The following is a 20,813-nucleotide window of genomic DNA, read 5'->3' on the forward strand; positions in this document are numbered from 1 at the left end:
ACTTGCTTGAAGTTTGCACAGAATTTGGAACACAAACATTGACACATTTTGCATCTCGGTGGTATTCATGTCTTCCTTTTATGACTTCACATTCACAAAGTGCAGTTATATGGTCCAAAATAACAGTAAGTGAATGACACCAATAAGATATCATGAAGCTCTTCTAATTGCAGCTCGATTTCTTTTGAGCAGGAATCTGATGAATCTTGCGATTTGCCCGAAGCCGGAAATAAACGCAAAAGAAAAACAGGAACGTTGATCAGTGAGATCGCTGCACGAGGGTACGTGACACACAAGAAAGCAAAGAGTTTAGCTTCACGTTTAAATGTTAATTCAATCAGGAGAGACGGGTATTTAGAGTTGAACAATCATTTATTACAATAGAATATTGCAATAGTGCAAAGTCTTTTTTGGCGATTGGACTCCATCCTGAAGTAGGATAAACCAGGGGTAGAGATGCTGATATCTGCGCAGGCAGAATCCCCCCAAAGAGAATTATTTTATCTGTATAAAATAAATTCAACCTTACCTACAGCCGCAGAAGTTTCCTAGGCACCCCTAGAACCATTTCATGAAATCACTAGTTATGGTTCGAAGGGATTAATGCTAGCCGTAATAGTAAACATCACAGAGTTAAGAAGGTCTAGCTAAAAAGCAAGAGAGGAAGGCCCCGAAGGACTGCAGACAAGGATACGGGGGTCTCTATCGACCGCAGAAGCTAATAGTGCCGATCTAGATATACAGGACTAAGACAGCAGGATCCGACCGGATCCCGAAAATGATTAGCGGGGTCGGAAATGACGCAGAAAGGCAGATTAGGGGTGAAGACGCACCGCAGACAAGGACAGGAGGGGGTCGAGTAGACCGCAGAACTGGACAGTGTGGAAAGGAACTACCACTTCAAAGGAGAAGGGGATTTTAAGATCCCCGAATGGATAGCGGGGGGTCACGACGTGCTTGGTCGCTCCCAAGGAACGGATAGGTTGGGTCAAGTGAGACCGCAGACAAGAATAGATTGGGGTCATGGTAGACTGCAGAACAGGATAGTAGGGGTCACTTTCAAGACCGCAGGACAGTTCGAGTCGGATTTGTATCGGTTGGTCGCTTCTCGTTAGACCCCTGTCGGACTCTGGCGTTCCCACGCATCCGGGGAAGTACGTCCGGGAAAAAGACTGTGTCCTCGTTGGACGGGTTCGTCGCAGACCCAGAAACAAGAAATACCCGGAAACAGGAATATTATGTCAGCTTTGTGACGGCCCTCCCCGGACCTGTAAACGACAGCGGGTTTCCATACCATCTTTTGCCTGATTTTTTTGCTGGAAATTGGAAGATAATCCGCTTTGCCAGGTAACGGAGACCTAGGAAAATAAGAAGAATACCGTTACGCAGGATAGCGTTCACCTAGGAAATTAAGAAAAGATCACGTTAAGCCGGGCAACGTAAACCGCTAACTATTACGTTAAGATAGGCAACGTCAACCAGGGAAGTAGAAACTTCACGTTAGTTAAGGGCAACGTGAAACCAGAGAAAGCTAGAAGAACACGTTTAGGCGAGACAACGTAAAAGCAGGAAAATATTCTTCTTCTTCTTTTAGATTTAAGGCCAGCATAGCCGCGAAATGAACACCACCACCAGTTATATGTATACCTTACCAATTGAAGGTTTCAGGGACCTTTGATTTGACCATATGGTGTCGAGGTCCAGCCAGATGTAGGAGCCAACAGCAGAGGAGGACCACCTCCCCATTCTCTGGAGAGTTGAGGCGGAGATTCCTTGGTAGGCAGCCGAAGTAGCAGCCCCTATCCGGAAAGAATGCCCCGAGTAGTTTGGCTGGGCTAAGTTGCTATTTTGGGAGGATGACCGTCAACTGCCCCCGGAACCAAGTCTGAGATATGGCCACCTTCCCCGGGGTAAGGACGAGAGGAGCAGAGGAGCCAGTCTTAGGCCGAACCACGAGGTACTCAAGCATGCTTCACGTTTAGTTAAGGGCAACGTGACACTAGAGAATGCTAGAAGAACACGTTTAGGTGAGGCAACGTAGAAGCAGGACACTGGGGGGAAAAAAGAAAAAAAAAATCACAAGAAAACTGATCACATTCCACCAGAATGGTTCCACAAGTCTGTTTTAGCGAGCGGATCTGGACCCTTAGCTCTGGTGAGATACGGCTGTACATAAGATGACTGACAAGTCACTGCCAACCAATACTTGAAACGGACACCACAAACAATTATATGAATGACTTACCATATAGTGCCGGACTTCAATGATTTATGATTTGCCAGCATTAGGTTGAGGTCAGGGTAAAGGTCTACAGCTGTCCCATTCCCGGCATCAGTGCAACTGCGATGCCTAGGGGTTAGCCAAAGTAGCAGCCTCTGTGCTACCCCTTTGACCTACATAATGCTTCGTTGATCGAAGAAAAGAGGCCCTCCCGTACACAGCTGCCTAGGTACTTGGAGTATTGCCCGGGAAGACCATCCAGGATCCGAAAATGGCCTGAGGTCTTAGGAAGATGAGCGTCTCCTGAGCTAATGAAGTTGCTTAACGATCCCCATTGATGGACTGCAACTGTGTCACAGAGGGAGGCCAGTAACCCCCCAAAACCACGGATGGCCTGCATCCATGTAGCTCTTGACTGCATCAGGGAAATGCACCATCAGCCTTTGCAGCAAACGCTACTCCCTACAGAAATTGTCCAACAACCTGCCCCGCAGGTCCTACCGGCCCGTCAAGATAGATAATATCGGGCAAATTTGAGATAGGCCGATGCCAAGTCCAGAGAGCAGGCAATAAACGCGCATTCCTCAGGTATGACACCTCTGACGAATGTACCAATGGCCAGGAGAGTGAGTCAGAGTAAACTCTTTTACTTGTTCTTGCGTCCTAGACCAAGCCTCCGCAGATGCCCACGACTATACTGCCGCGCTCACACCAAAGCGTTTATGCCGTCCTTTAGGCAAGGGTCAAGACCCAGCCGATATCATCCTCACGCTGGACCTACCCCTGATAGATACTTACTCTCTATTCTACCTTCTTACCTCTCTAGTCATTCCACATGCAACAGTACTAACCTGCCAATCAGCTTGCCCGCTGAATTACTCCTCAGGTGTCCAGCACACCGCTAGAGGTGAATATGAATTGCCACACTGAAGTTGAAATAGATTGAGATCGTGATCACGATATCCTGATTAATGAGCATTAGTTCAACCACATTTCTCCTCAGATTTAACATTAGACAGGGAGCATGTACTGATGGAAAACTCTTCCTTTTGCCATCTGTCAGGTATCCTTACAACCAGCCAACGTTATCATCCTGTTTCTTCTGAAAACTTATTACCACATTTAACGACGAGCTGTTGAATTAACGTTTAATGACTATTTAAAGAAAACACAAAAGCCCACGCCTACTAAATATATGCTACCTTTATTATACTTCTAAATGTTGTATCCTAACAAGCCCACTCTGGCTTTTACCTTATTCTGCTACCCAACTACAAATATGTGCCCAAGCAAAGCCATCTTTACCACAAACCGGTAGGCAGAAAGAAAGTAAATCTTTGAAAGTCTCAAGTTTCCAACAGATCGACTCCCATTCCCCAACTTAGCGGCTCAATGCTTGCTTCTGCCTGCCATTAGAGGCTCAATGCTAGCTCCAGCCAGTCTTACAGGCCCAACGCTTGCTCCAGCCTTCCGAGGCTTAATGCTTGCTCCAGTCTTCCGAGGCTCAATGCTCACGCCAGTCTTCCGAGGCTCAATGCTTGCTCCTGCCTGCCATTAGAGGCTCAATGCTCGCTCCGGCCAGCTTTTACAGGGTCAATGCTAGCTCCAGCCAGTCTTACAGGCCTCAATGCTCGTGCCAGCCTGCCTTCCAGACCCAAGGCTCGCTCCAGCCAGTCTTACAGGCCCAACGCTTGCTCCAGCCTTCCGAGGCTCAATGCTTGCTCCAGTCTTCCGAGGCTCAATGCTCGCTCCGGCCAGCTTTTACAGGGTCAATGCTAGCTCCAGCCAGTCTTACAGGCCCCAATGCTCGTGCCAGCCTGCCTTCCAGACCCAAGGCTCGCTCCAGCCTTCCGAGGCTCAATGCTCACGCCAGCCTTACCGGCTTAATGTTTGCTCTAGTCAGCCTTAAGGGGCACAGCGTTAGTCCCAGCTGTCTTGTAAAGGCTGAAACTTGCCCCGGACTACATAGGCTCTATTGACTTTACAGACTCAATGACTTCGACCTTCTTTATAAATATAAACTAAAATATTCATTTTCATTTGTATACAATATATGAATATATTTATATTTTATTCTCACTGACATCCTCCCACTAAATGTACTTACCGCGGCAGTCAACTACGTTACGTATTATTTAGTTGCAACTGCATCCTTAAATTAACCTAAATTAGCAACCTTTATTTACACTACGTATCCATTGATACAACTATCAGGCTATGTCAAAACAGAATACACGTGAGACAATGTGATGTCACGACCAAGCCGCGACCATAGCGGGACTACCAGAGTAATCGCCGGCTGCGATACTACTCCTGACGCGTGCATGCCTGGCGCCGTCCTACCGCGACATTAAAGTTTGTATGAACTGCTGCCCCGTTATGTCATTTCCCAAGCGGCATCACGTTCGAACACGCTCCCCTTCCGTGACTGGAAGGACTGGTTCGTACTGCTTGAATCGAAACGACGGTCCGGAGCTTCGGGCGCGAGTCTGAACTCAGAGTGCACTTATTTAGTGTTCCGGTTCACCTCACGGAGCCCAGTTAGCGCCGCCGAAACAACGTAATAAAGACACAGCGGTTACCGGGATTTGAAGAGAGCATCGATGGTGTGCATGAAGCTACACCGTGACTGCAGGGCGGAGATGACGCCGTTGTCAATCGTAGAGGAGACGAATTCCTGGCGTACCAAATACCAGAAGCGCCGTGCTCCTCTTCGCCTGCAGCCTCGGCATACCCCCGCTCTTCCGGTCCCGTCGCCGTAGAGGGAGCAGCTGATAGCAGCTAACTAACTAGCCATACTTGCTAGTGGAGCAGGAGAGGAGGCTCGCTGCTAGAAACACCGCACTGGGTGAGTATACCTGAGCAGGGCAGCCCGCCGGCTGCCACTGAACACACCTCTCCACGAGATAACCACAATCGGAATCTGACATGTTTCAGCTCCCAATAATTAGATGCAATCAGCAGAGGACCAATCTCCCCATACGAACTGACGCGAGCTGAAACGACAACTGACAGCAGCAGAGAACACAACTTTAAAGTGTTACCAACGACTCTGTGATAGGCTTATCCAACTGGGCTGGCTCTAAATGGTTGGTTCATTCATCGGGCCCGCCCCCAATCAGCTAATGGAGTAATCGCTGCAAGACTTGTGAATGAACCAGCTGTACCCAATGTCTTCCTGTCTGAATTTTCGCTAAGCTACATTTGTGTTCCTCAATGTCTAAACGGCACACTCGCTCTGAACGCAGCTCTGGGAGCGCGAGGAGGGTGTAACTGCCGACTGATTATTAAGATGACTGAAATGTGACCCGAATCGTGGCGCACCGGGCAGCAGAGCAGAGCTGGAGAGAGTGTCCGCTGATTGGCTGGGTGCGTGTCGTGCTCCCTGCTTCTGCGCTGTGCCACGTGCACTATTTTTCCGAGCAGAATCGGATTCCAATCTGAATGTGTGCGTGTGCATTTCAGAGGCCTAATGTGGTGTCAAGCACTATTATTAGAATGGCCATCGAGTGGTCATTTGCAGCAATGTTTCTGATGAGGTTGCACCTTCAGTGGTCATTACCACCGGTGAGCAGAGATATGCATCGTTGCCACTTTCTTCTCTTTGTAATATATTATTTAGACTCAGGGACTTTAAGGGAATTATTAGAAGCGGGGACAAAAGTATGCTTGATTTGAAAAAGAAGATTAAAATTAATATTTGCCTTTAATTCAATCCAACACTAGCTCAACCCTAATAGAAAGCAAGATAAAAAAATATTATGGCAAATATAACCGCAAAATCCCTCCCATAGGCTTTGCCTCCGATGTATGTGTGGTGTGACTCTCAATTAGTCTGATGGGCAGGTGGCACCTTGCAATGAGAAAATGTTCAGGGTGGGTCAAAACATTCCAAATATGGTAACTTCTGTTCATTGCTTGCAAAAAACAACAACATGACGACATGTATAATCCAAGATGGCGACCCTGAACTCGTTGCCTCATAACATCAGTCCACAAAACAACGGGTGAAGTCCCAATGACTCTGTCCATTTCTTATGTAGGCCTACAGTATATGGTGTTCATGCAGCTTGAGTGGTCGTTGGATTAGAACGAAGCTATGAAGTAAAGAAAGAGAATAAAGGAGCGTCACCAGCAGTAAGTCTTCACGCCAATTCATATGATCCGTTACAATGCTTATTGCTGTCATAATACGCAGGCGAAACAACATATAACATAAGAATAAATAAGACTAGAGGACGCTTTTTACAATTCATAACAGCATTGTAGAAAAGAGAGATAACAAACGGCAAAGATACGTTGATCAGAGACGTATTTGTAATTATAATACGTCAAATACAAACGTAATTTGGAGAGAAATACGTTTCAGTCAAACGTAACTGCAAATTGCATTTTAGGTCTGGGGGAACGTAATTTTTGTGATACAGGGTTGCACTGCATGTGCTGAATACTGTACAGTGTACACTGCCTTCCGTCAGTAGTAACTAGTAGGCCAGAAAAAGGACAAAGGCAGGAAGTGAGGTCTTCAAATAAAGAGGTGAGTTTCTAAGTAAAACAAGAAACACTAAATATGAATGAATAATATGATGCAAAGTATAACAGAAGGGCAGATCATGACGCCATGAATCATGTGCTCGCCTTTTTCCAAACAGTTTCCGATGACAGCTTCTCATCTTATACGTCAGATCAAGTCTGAAAAAGAGAAAAATAAATTAAAATTCCAGTATTTTAGCAAGTTCTGCACAGGCTGGAGAATTAATTCACATGATATATACATTTGACGAGCGCTGGGGAGACAAACAGACACATTAACCGTGAGTTATCCTTGCATGATCAATACGTCAAAGCTTTGGCCTTGGCTTTAATGATTAGACTGTGCTAGTAAATTAGCCTGATGCATTATAAATCCAATAGCTTTGTCCATCCATGTGTGTTTGTCTTTACATAAATGATAGTGACATAATAGAGATCAAGCCGAGTATTTAGTTTTAATTTCCACGTCATTGTGAGAAAGAAAAAAAAGCTGCTGTTATTAAGCACACTTTGAATGTCTTCATGCTCTCTCTCTCTCTCTCTTCCTGCTGCCTCTAATTAAATGGGGACGTGTGTTTCACTTTTATGTGTTTCAATTTTGTCAGCAAGTTCCTCCACAATGCACCCATCTGAATTTCAAATGATAAATGAAAATCCGTCTCTTAGTGAAGTAATTCCATTAAAGGTCTACATTAAGGAAATAAAGACAAAAACCCACAGTATGTAATTGAGTTTTCTGTGTTTGGTTTCTCGTGGGGACCACAGTGGATGAGACCATATATTGGATTTACTAATATTTAAGTGCTTCGTCTTCCCTGAAAAACACATTAAATACTTTTTTGCATAAATGAAACATTTGCATGCAGCCTTTCCTCTAAAATGTGTTTCTTTTTGTTCTTTTCACTTTACTTAGCCTGCCTGGATTAGATATTTGGAACGTATCTCCACAATAACCAAATCACTGTTTCCGGTCGACCACGTGTTCTTTGTTCCCAAAGTCCACATCAGGTTTAATGAAGTCAAGTTTTGGGATTTTCACGCTAACAAACAACCTCCATACTTCAGAAGATTGATGAGGCCCACAGCACATGTTTGAATAATGTGTAAGGCACGACAGAGGCCACTGTCAGGGGTTATTACCTTGCTCGTGGCATGCGTTTGGCTGCAGCGGTGGCAGGCTTAACCGGGATATGGATCCTGGCCTGGGGAGGTGTCTCAGCCTTGCTGCGGGATCATTATTCCGATGGACAAAGCAGTTATAAATAGGTTCATGGAGTTCTGGGCGGCACACACTTTGTTTTCAGACCATCCCCATTCGTCTTATTGATCTCAATATGTGTGGCCATGGAGCAGCTGTTTGGAGAAACAGCTGGAAAGAAAGTTTGGTTTTGTTGTTCCACGCTGATTCGGAAACACTTATGCGCTTCATGTGGATGAATTTAGAAAATGATTTTACTTCCGAAACTCGTAACATCATTCACGACTATGGGTCAACACAAGATATTTTGCTCATATGACAAATTCACAAAGCACTATAACTGTTGAGTTACAGTGCACTCTGAGTGTTTTAGCTTCTTTTGGTCCATTGTTTTTGTGTTTTCTGGCCGCAAACAGTTCTTTTCTCATCAACACCGTTTCCTGAAGCAGCATGTAGCTAGAAGGCAGCGATAAATCAATGTAGACTAACTGCCCAGCAACAGACTGCCTGCAGGAAAACTTAGCCAAGACTAGCTCAAATCTGCAGAAAGAGTTATGTAGGGGATCTAAACTTCAAAGGAGCGATTCTCGCTATTTTACTCTTGGTACATCTGTACAATTTGATTTAATTCATATCATCAGATCTGCCACAAACAATTCTACATTCAGACTAAGTGCTCCATCCAGTTCTAAACAAATATTTCCACCACTCTGTGTTTAAAATAAGAGCTGATGAATGTATGATTATCATCAGCTGCTTCTGGCTCATGCTAAATGTTGTATTAAGACACACCAGCTTTCTCAGACATGTTAATGTCCAAGATTTGGATTCACATTATTATCAGTGTGTCAACCATGATATCGAGAAAATACATGCCAATACAACTAAACAGTGTTGTCAATTACATTGGACGTTTCTCCCAGATTACTTTCACAGTTTTAAACACTAAACACTAAACATTAAACCAAACTACTTTGTGAGAATGAATAAAACACATCATGGTTGGCTTTACATCTTTCCTGTGTTCTTTAAACTACCGAGTGCAGGTCCAAAAAGTGAACATTGATTTCACACGGGACACAAACACGGGTCTCCTGGGTGAAAGTCTTGTGTTTGTTTGACCCCCCCATCCATCCAGACCTCGTGCTGAGGCAGACTGCCACTGGCTATCCAAAGCAAACTTATTGTGCGACAAAATATATTTCCCTCCAATCATAATCCACTTTCATTTTATAGGAACATCATATTTATGAGGCAGCGCTGCAGTCAGCACTTTCATGTAAACATCAACACATTTTCACTCACAACCTGTCAAATACGGATGAGAAAATATAAGAGAAATGTAAATGATAAATGTACTCGTATAGCACTTTTCTAGTCTTCCGACCACTTTAAAGCACTTTAACACTATTTGCCATTATTCACACCCATCCATACACTGATGACTGGGGCTGCCATGCAAGGTGCCACGTGTCCATCAGGACTCTAACTAGCCATACATACACCACAGGAACCGGCTGCGCGAGCAATTTGAGGTTAAGTGTCGAGCCCGAGGACACATCAACATGGACTAGGGGAGCCGCGGATGGTAGGCCCACTGAGTTGAGTACAAACACGGCAGCGCTTGATAAACATTAAAGACGCGGGCAGTCGTTGAAGTAATATTTATACATTTTGTCTCACGGATCATTTCTATTTCATCGTGCGGCTGCTTGGCTCAGTTTTGAGGGATGATGACACCTCACTTGTGGTAATCCTTGTTATGTTCAATTTATTAATTATTGAAGATGAAATATCTTGATAAATGACATCAGAGATGTATCGTGACAAAGAATGAGTGTTAAGAAAGAATGTGCCCTTGTTCAAATGGGTGCAGTTTAACAGAAATGCAGATTAAAAAAATTCTGTGATAAAAGTGAAATAAACCTCGGCGGTATTTGTGACAAATTGACTTCTCATTCTTGCCTTCCACCAGTGTGTGTACACGGGTTCATTTCTGCTGCGCTGCAGGGTTTCAGTGAGGGCTGAAATCACAGATGTGCTCTACAGGGCTCCACATTGTTACACCGGCGTCAGCAACTTTCCCCACGACCTAGCATATGTGGGAACTCAGCCTGGAACGCATCCACGACGGAAGAGAGCAAAGGAAGCTTTGCTGACCCCAGACAAAATCAAATGGAGGGAGGTGAGGGATGAAGAGAGGGATGGAGAAAGGAGAGCACTGTCGTGCGTGTGTGTGTGTGTGTGTGTGTGTAGAAGGAGAGGAGGCTTCCTTTTTCAGGAGATTAAAATGTGGCTGTAAAACTTTAATGACTCTCTGTCTATTGACAAAACGGCCACGTTACTGTCTACCACTTTGCAAATGCCACGCACGCTCAGAGTGAACCTGCAATGCTTTGTGGGGAAATGTAAAAGTATGTGTGTAAATATGGCATTAGCAAATTAATAAATACATGTCTGGTAGAAAGATATTGGTGACCTTGGGGGATAGTTTGACATTAGATTACCTTTAGCTGACTCTTTTATCCCGAGCGACTTACAACACATTAATACACCGTAGACACAACCACAAGGAGCAATTCTGGGTAAAGTGTCTTGCTCAAGGCCACATCGACCTGGAATAGCGGAGCACGGGATTGTACCACCGAACCTGATAACCACTGTACCATTATCTGTCAGTGCCGTCTCATCATGAATACATACAATCAGATGCTGAAATTCAAACATGATGCTCACAAACAAATAGTGATGATGTGAACTGAAATTTGAAGCTTCATTCAAAAAACACATTTCAAACCCCCAAACAAAATTGTGTTGGTGGCCAACCGCCCTGATTACAATACTTGCTTACTAGCTTTTCATTTTTCATCCATCTCGTCGCTCCGCTTTGCTCACATGGATCCCCGAACCTCTTTAATCACAAGATCGGCGGTTAGATTTCCTCGGTTAGTTCCTGTCGATGTGTCCTTGGGCAACACTCAAAATTGCTCCAGTAGGCTGTGCCGGAGGTGTATAAATGAGTAGATTGTCCTACTGGACAGAGGGCACCTTGCAGGTGTACGACATGTAGTGTTAAAGTGCTCTGAGCGAACAATAGACTAGAAAAGTGCTTCACAAGGCCATTTACTAGTTTACCATTTTTTGGTGGAGGCTGACAGTACCTGTAGCACAATAGCCCTTCTGAACAGAGGACATGTTGAGCTGTCATAACAGGAGAAGCACATGTGGAGTCTTTCACATGTCGGTGTCAAGCCACAACAGTGAGCTAGCATGGGCAAAAGGAGGATGATGAAATCCCCTTCGCTAAATGGAATGCATACCATATAAATTGCATGATCTCTACATTATATTGCCAAGTGAAAATCGCCATTGTGAGAATGGATAGCACCTTTAAAAAAATAAAATAAATGCCTTTTTGTACATTGCAGACAGGCTACTGTACAGTACCTTGCTCCTCATCATCATCATCTCGTAGCTACCTTTTTGAATTAATTGAGATCAAACAGCTCCACCAATTACAGTTAACATAATGGCACAAAAGAGCCTACGACCATGTCATTTTAGACCATATTGAGTCTATATGTGCATTACCTTATGCCTGCTCTGCCAATGTGATGAAATTTTTTTTTTCTTTGATTGCTTTCTGCCCCCTTCCTTACACCTGCATTTAAAGATAAATGTGTCTTATCAGACTCAACCTCAGATATTGCCCTTAAGCTTTCATGTTTCATGCAGCCAATCAAAGTCATTTTCATTTTTCATTTTCATGTCCATGGCTGGACTCCCTGCAGGAAATTGTCTTGTGCTCTAATGATGTTCCGAAATGAACAAGTGCATTGAGGTCCAACGCGGATTGTGAAATGAAAGGGGGGGAGGGGGGAAATAATAACAGTGTATATGCGGACACAAAAGCATGTGTTTGTGCGTCAGACTCTATGTGCTGCATCAGAAAGTACTGAATGTATTGAGAGCGCGTGTGTTTTCGTCCCAGTGTGTGTGACAGTGTTTTGTGGTTTCTGTGTATGAATATAAAGTAGCAATGGGGTTGAATGGATGACCTTTCAGAGGACCTCCCTCACTGAAGCTGTCCTGTAGTGGTATTTACATTACCATTTCAATACACTGCCAGGCCTGGGCTGGCAATAAAATATTCAGCTGACCTTTAAGGAAAAAAAAGACTTAGTTAGAGACTGTCATATCATTTAACCTTAAGACTGTACAGTGTAAGTGTGAGCTGTGTCGCTGTGTGCCCCTCATTACCGGCCACACTCTGACAGACTGGTCTGAACTGAAAGCAAGCCTGTGGCAAAAAGGGACTACCCTACTGTTCCCACCGAGAGACATTTATTCCACCTCTGCCCTGAACACTTGACAGACAAATTGAAGACTCAACTTCAAGTCTAATTCTCAGTTTTTCTTAACTCTTTTCCTACGCACACGTAAGATTTACATACATGTTGAGCAAATGCAGCATTTGTTTAACCCTTGTGTTGCCTTCGGGTCAATTTGACCCGATTCAATGTTTCACCCTCCTGTCGCCTTCGGGTCAATATGACCCGATTCAATGTTTAACCCTCCTGTTACCTTTATATTTACAAACATATTTAACCCTTGAGGTCAATATGACCCCAGCTATTAAAATCTCCAGAAAATTATTAGAATTAATATTGTTTTCCAAGTTTAAGTGTGAGGTACTTTATGTTTGTTTGTTGACTCGAAGAACACCGACATTAAACATTGAATCGGGTCAAATTGACCCGAAGGCGACAGGAGGGTTAAATATTGAATCGGGTCAAAATGACCCGAAGGCAACACAAGGGTTAAGCTGCATAGACCTTTTTATTAAATAATAAAGTGTTTATTTGTTTTCCTTCCATTCTCCAGGGTCTTGTATTGACATATTTGATTGTCGTTAAACACATGTGAACTCCCTTCATGTGAAAGTGAGTTTGTCAAACACTTTACTGAACAGAAAATATACTTGCGTAAAAACATGAAATAACCACGACCTGTTAACAGAGCACTACATGGTGCCGCCACCATGAAAACAATGCTAATAGAAAAGTCAGTAATGATCCTCAGTCGTGGTGGGTACACAAATTAAACACAACGCTCTGAGCTGGTAATGGAGAGCAGGTGGATGGATCGAAGAGACTTTCTACCACAAGACCGTTTTTTGAGAGCAGTGTTGTCAATTTAGGACAGTGGTCGGGAACCTATGGCTCGCGAGCCATATATGGCTCTTCCGGTGACGGCATATGGCTCCCAGACAATTTTGAGTTTAAAAAAAATCTCCACCTGCCACCCTGTAATTTTCTCTATCGCGCCAGATTACAGCAGAAGTAATTTAAGGTCCCTTTTCTTAAAGAGCATGTCTTTGTTCTTTTATTAAACTAAACAGCCGTCTCTTGTTGATCGTATCTACACAACAGCATGTCATTTCTATCTCTACGTGTCGCGTTAACACTTCTCGGCTCTCCGTCTCGCGCGCTGCTTAAAAATACTATCTGGCTCTCAATGAAATATATTTAGAAATATTTGGCTTTCATGGCTCTCCCAGTCAAAAAGGTTCCTGACCCACTGATATAGGAAGTCACTTTTGTGTAACATACCTTTACTTTTCCGAAAGCTAACTAATTGGTTGTGTTGCAGTATTTGTTCACGTTCTTGTTTTAAGCCCGACTGTAGCAGCTCCATGGCCACTACCCGTGGGTTTCCCCCTCCAGCACCAAGGATCAGCCCGAAACCACGAGGTTTGGTTGAAAGACATGATTTATTTGTCAGCCAACAACGCACAAGCAGACCGCACAACCTGCGCCTCTGCTCACTCTCCCGTCCCTCCAGCTCTGCTGCCCTTTTATACAAGCATCATCGGCTGCTGACTAATTGCCAATCGGTCAGCTGCTCTGACCGATTGGCAACCAGCCAGCAGCCGAGGCCAGATTGGGGACAGCTGCCACACCGACCAAGAAGTATTTCCTAAACCTAACCAGAGAGATCATGTTTTCTTTAGAAAGTGCAGTACAAATGAAAAAAATCCACCACGATGATCGCTGGCTAAAGGATAAAGAATAATGGTGTGAGTACTCTTTCTTCCTGTTTAGGCTCAGCTGACGTTGAGTACAAAGCAATCATAAAGTGAAGTCAATAATCTGTTTTTTATACGACTGTCGGAATCAAACTCACAAGATAGTTCTCTGTATGTGAAAGAAACAAACCAATAACATGCAAAGTAAGCATAATATTGGAAAGTTCTTAGAATTGTATTTCTCATAAGTTCTTGTCATTCCGTATGACTTGTACACTGACTCAGCACTCAATACAAATTCCACAACTCCAGGGGCCAGATGAACTAAAACTCTTAAGAAAAGTGGATACAAATATGCACACGCACTCTTTTCATTGCATTTATGAAGGACTACAAAGCACGATTCTCTTTCGTAAATTCAAATTGAAGTCTGAAATCCACTCCCACAGCTATTAATACATGAATACCTGAGTCATCTGTTTGCATATCAATACTCTTTAGACCTGTTGATGAACCACAGGAAACCATCAGCTATCTGTGTTCTATCAGCAATGCTTTTCAAGAGTGCCAGAGCAGCCGTCATTATACGATGAATTTTCCAACAGTCCTTTCAAAACACATACAATGATTTGTCTTCAGTTTTTGAGGTATTTAACGTTTACTTCAGTGTCGTAAATACCCAGTTACGATAGATGCAGCCTCGCATACACTTGTATTGAGTTGGGATCATGTGTTGTCCTGTATTATAATTATTATTATTATTATTGTTATTATTTGTACGTGTCACGGGTTATAAAAGGTGACGGGGGGAGGTGACGCAATATTTTTTTTTGTTTGGAGCGCGCTGACAGGCGGCGGTCTTGTGAGCGGACTCAGAACGGCAGCAATCCGGCGATTGTTTCTATTTTGGATTCATACCAACGGGCGGGATCACGAATACGAAGACTGCGCAGGAACACTGTGAACTGGGCCCAGCACCTACCGGACTAGGGTGAAGTAGCGCGGGGATTGAACGCGGCGCCTCGCCACGTTGCCGCCTGGTCGGTCAGCTGTTTGCCGGCTTTTGGGGGGAGGGGGGTGTGTGTGTGCGCGTGCAGTCATTTACTTTTGTTTTGGGTGACTGCAAAGACTTTGGGGACTGTCGGGATCCGGGGATTATACTTCGCTTTGAGTGGGTTTGATTGTTTGTAGTGTATGTGTTCATTTTGGGGGCTTGCAGATGCATTGAATTTGATTTAACCCTTGTATGGTATTCGGGTCTGTGGGACCCGTTTTCATTTTTCATCAAAACAAAAATAATATGATTCATTATTTTTTCAAACTCAGACTTATTGGCCTTGGCTAATTTTCCGCGAAGAACATATATCAGACAAAATTTTCATCGACAGCAAACCGTAACCCCCCCCTACACATTTGTATTACATACAGGGTGTTCGGGTCCACTGGACCCGGACTAATAAAAGTGTGGAAATTGTTGGTCCTGTGTACCTTCAGTCTGTCCTCCTCATGTCTGGGCCTGCTGTAAGTGTGTGTGTGTGTGTGTGTGTGTGTGCCCGCATGTGTGTGTGTTCGCGCGTGTGTGTATGTGAGTGGGCCTGCTGTAAGTGTGTGTGTGTGTGTGTGTGTGTGTTTGTGGGCCTGCTGTAAGCTAAGTATGTGTGTGTTTGTGTGTGTATGTGAGTGGGCCTGCTGTGTGACCATGGTTGGAACGATGAGAAAAAACAGGTCTGAGCTCCCACCTCAATTGCTGCCTACAAAGAACAGGCATGTCAACTCGTCCAAGTGTGTCTACACGGCTGACACATCCCTGGTATCATATGTGCCAAAGAAAACCAAAAATGTGGTACTAATAAGTACACTACACAGGGATGGGAGAATCTGTGGCCTGGAGCATCAGAAACCAGAGATACTTATGGACTACAATGCCTCAAAAGGAGGAATAGACAACTTGGACAAGCTGGTGTCTGCCTATAGTTGCAAGAGGAGGACCCTACGCTGGCCACTGGTGATTTTCTTTGACATGCTGGACATCTCGGCGTACAACGCCTTTGTCATCTGGATGGCATTGAACCCAGAGTGGAACAGAGGGAAGCTCCAGAGGAGGCGCCTCTTTCTTGGGGAACTTGGAAAGGCACTGGTGAAACCACAAATCCTAAGAAGACAGCATGTTCCGAGAACCTCAGCCTCTGCAGCCACCGTGAGGAGGATTCAGGAGAACAATGCTGGTGCCCCATCCACCCAACCTACAGAACCACCATCTGCAGAGCCTGAGGTAAGTGTGTGTGATGCTGTTGCAGTATATGTTTGACACTCATAGCTTACGAGACAGAGGTTTTAGTAAAATTCATGATCTTTTCATCATTCTAGGTTGCGGCCGGCAGCAACAAAAAGAAACGGTGCGAAGTGTGTGGACCCAAGACGGACAGAAAGACGCAATATACATGCATCAAGTGCAAGAAGTACATATGCAACACACACAGTAAAACTCTGCCACTCATGTGTTGAATAGGCTGGTATGAAAAGGCAATGTGTTCAACAATGTAATGTGTTCAATGTGTTATGTAAACTGTGTGTTGTGCGATGTAAAATTACCTGATTACTAATGAAATTCAATACAAATTCAAAGAAATAAAAATCAATAGTTATGAACAACCTTGCTTCATTTGTAAATTTGTTGAATATTGTCCACTCATATCTTGATAAAAAATTTAAAAAACAGTAGCACTTTAATTCGTAAATGTGTTATAACAAAATTAAAGGGAAAATATTAACCATAATTGCTGTTTATATTGCTCGTAATTGGGATGAAGAAAACATCTGTTAAGTATTTTAACATCAAATTGTTTGATTGTGTTGAATTAAAAGCCCAAAAATACAGCGGGTCCAACACCTTCTGAGTAACAAAAAAATGAATACCATACAAGGGTTAATATAATAACATTTGGGTTTCCGCATATCGACTGTGTGTTTTTCTTTTATGACCATTTGAGCAGAGAGAGTTAACACCAGAATTCGCAGATCCGCCCATTCCCTTTTTTTTGTTGCGTATTGTACCTTTTCCCCTTGATTGAGTTGCTAAGGGCGAATTGTTACAACATAACCAAAAGAATGACAACATTTAGTTTAGATGAAATACCGATCGCGTTTTCAGCCTATATACGTTGTTTTCTAAATGTTTGAATGTGGAGTACGTGTGATCGAATACAATATTGTTGACAACACCAAAAAGCTACATAAAAAAGCTACCCTTATACTGTAGCTGCGAGCGTGAAGTGGCACAATATGACATTGCGTAATCACTGCCAGAAAGCAGGTCGAAGTACATCCGCCCCGGAGCGGGCGGCTCCAGAATCCTACATAGCGGAGTTATTTCCCCACAGACCCCCGATGGCAATGGCGGAGCCGCAAATCGCCATATTAAAAGTCATTGTAGCAGCACAATTTTTTTCAAGCTGTTATTTTAAGGTACAATTGTTACATAATGTTACTTTAAATCCTCTGAAAAGGAAAGTTGTTTAGGGTTTCCTTATGTGGCCCCTTGGGTCCTACATTTCCAATATTCCCCTCACTTTCACACCCATGATCACCTGTTCAACTCATGGTTGTGTGAAGAGAACTGGATACAACGTTGGAGGCGGGCTCCCATTCATTCCTATGAAAGTTGCTGAGTGACTTGCAGGGTGTTCTTGGGCGGACCGCTGTTTCTTGTGCCCTGTGAGTTCCATCTCAGGGCCTATCGATGCTGGCATTGGGATTCCGGAGTATACGGCCGATCCATCCCGATCTTGTGCTCCCCATCTTCTAATACACAGGTTGTTGGCCCGTTGATGATTGTTTGTACATCTGTCATTGCGGTCTCCGATGCTTAATAAGAGGGCTGAAGAGTCTGAGCTTTATCCGCTGACTGATATCTTTGGAGCTTCAACTGTTCTTCAAGTAGATGAATGAAGCCTTTGCTTTCTCAATAAGTCTTTGGGAGAAAGTATATTTGGGACCAATGGCAAGATATCAGGTCATTTATCAGAGACTTTTACACAATCAGACTTCTGTTTACAACCAGTTGAGTCACCCCTTTCTGGTCAGTAGAGATATTGCAAGTTTAGGACCTCCAGATTGGCTTCATTTTTAGAACCGGAGCTTGCTGTCTGGTGTTGTGAGTCTCAATCCCACTCTTTTTGCTGTGTGCAAATGGCTCCATGCCCACAAACATTATGCAGATGTTCGGCAGAGGCCGTTCGTTTAAACCTGCTTTCCTGGGTACACAGAGACACATGCTGATGTGTGCACACCGCAAACACAAACAGACAACATATGCATCAATAAAGGCACATAGCAACATGGAGCTTTCACTGTTTCACACACATACACACACACACACACACACAAACACACAGGGTGAGAGAGAGTGAGAACCCATCTGCTTGGAACAAACAAAATGGATGCATGCCCTTTGGGAGTCCTGGCAAATGAATACTGTTGACAGAACAATTAGCATCTTTGAGACAGGATAACCTTTACTCAATACATCATCTTTATTATTCTCGACCTTCATTCTCGCTCCATGTTACCCTGCGTCTCCGTGTGGGTTTGGAATGGCCGTATACGAGCCTTATTTCGAGGATGTGCGTATGAGTGTAGAGGACAGTGTGGAGCTGGGACCCCGAGGAACGTGTGAGGTGTTTAATGTGGTGAAACAGGTGCAGCCAGACAGAAAGGGCAGCCCAGCCGGAGCGAGTAGGTTAGTCAGACTCTGACCCACACATCACAGGGCTGGCAGCGTTGTGGGCAGAGATGTACAAATTGCTTTGCTTTCCTTTCTTCCTTTCCCCATCCCATTTCCTCCCTCTGTCCATCCTTACTCATCACACTTAACAACTTCAATTATTTTTCAGTTACACAAACAAACTAGATGCCGATGATGTCTAAAATGGAGGTTCTACAATCGCCGCAAGCAGGTTTGTTTTTATTGTTATTGTTGGGGGGAAATTGTACTCATCAGCTTAATGAGTGGAGGTCTGCCTCAAAGGGGAACTTCCCATTTATTAGTGTCTGGCTTTTTCAACTAAATTAAGTTAATTTTATATAGCCACAAATCGCAAATTGAAAATTTGCCTCACTGGGCTTTACAATATGTACTCACACGACATCCCTGTCCCAGGACCCTCACATCGGATTAGAAAAAACATTCCTCAAAATAAAATGCAAAAAGCGGGGGAAAAAATGGAAGAAACATTCAGGAGAGCAACAGAGGAGGATCCCTCTCCCCGGATGGAAAGAAGCAATGGATGTCATGTGTACGGATGAAGAGACTTTGAAAAAAATGCTGATCCACAGGACCCAGAGTTCGAGCGAAATTAATACAGACATTAATTAAAAAGGTTATCTCTGTTGCCACTGACAACTCAACAGACGTTGGTTCCTGGAATTTGCTGTTTACGAAGTTTGCTGACAACTCCAGATTACAGTAATATGACCGAAATGTAAAGTATGAATAATTAGTATTAGGCATGTACCACGATCCAGACCTCCACACCTCCCACAGATGCTGGAGGCATCGGGGAGGAGGCGGGGCCAATGAGGCCAGGCTCTTGAGGCAGGAGGCACAAAGAAGCAGGTAGGGCCAATGAGAAAGAAGGCCAGGGTCAGGATGCAGGAAGCAGGGGGCAAGGAGTCAGGGGGCAGGAGCCAGGAACAGCTTCAGACACAGCCTGGTCCAATAGACCCAGTGAGGCAAGAAGCCACAAACACTCCCGGGGAAAAAGTAGAGTTAGTAATGTGCAATGAAGAGCCGCAAAGGAGAGAGAGAAGAAGAGAGCGAAGCTAGACGTATATTGATCATCTCTCACCCAGAGTGGGGTGAAAGGATTGCCTAGTTTACATTATTTCTGCCCTCTTGTGATTTGTTTTCTGACTGATTTAAATTCAACAGCAACGTTCTACCAAAATATATTATATAATAATTATAATATATAATATAATATATTATTGGTTGCAACACCTTATCACTCCAAACTTGTCAAATACCGAAGCTTGGTCAGCGGCACAAGATAAAGGCAACACAACCACTTTGGTAGGATTCGCACATGACAAGCGAGTCATGTGACTATCAAACTCGCGAACAAAATATCCCCTGCTTTATCATCCATCTTAATCTGATTGGGACCATCGTTTACTAAATGAATTAACATTGTGTTCGCGGTGTTTACTGAGGTAATAAATCAAGTGAGAAGTGTTTAGCAACAGGATAATAGCCAGTCATGCTTCTGGCTGTTAGGAAACAAATGTAAGTTTCAGGCACTTTGACATTGGTTTCACTTTTCAGAACCTGAGCTTGCTGCTTGCTCAGGGTATATGCGTCTTGTGTACAGTACTGGTCCAACTGGTTCAAAGTCATTGTTCAAGTGGTTCAGAGGTTCAGTAGTTCGACCCCTGGCTCCACCAGCCCCATGCTGATGTGTCCTTGGGCAAGGCACTTAACCCCAAATTGCTCCCGTAGCTGTGACTATGGTGTGTGAATGTTAGTTACTGCTGTTGTGCAGGTGGTACCTTGGCCCCTGTCATCAGTGTGTGAATGTGTGTGAACGATGGCATGTAGTGTTAAAGCACTTTGAGTGACCAGAAAACTAGAAAAGCACAGTACAAGTACAGTCCATTTAATCCCCAGTTTAGCTAGTTTTTTGCGATATGTCAGACAATGAACAATATGGCACCTTTAGAGGTGATATAACAACAGATAACATGAAAAAAGTATCCCCCCCACCCCACACACACCTATTATCTATTGCTTACGTCCAGGTGGCTCATGTCATTTACTCACAACTCAAAAGGACAGC

The sequence above is a fragment of the Pseudoliparis swirei genome, chromosome 4 (assembly GCF_029220125.1).
Source record: "Pseudoliparis swirei isolate HS2019 ecotype Mariana Trench chromosome 4, NWPU_hadal_v1, whole genome shotgun sequence".
NCBI classification, from domain to species: Eukaryota; Metazoa; Chordata; class Actinopteri; order Perciformes; family Liparidae; genus Pseudoliparis; species Pseudoliparis swirei.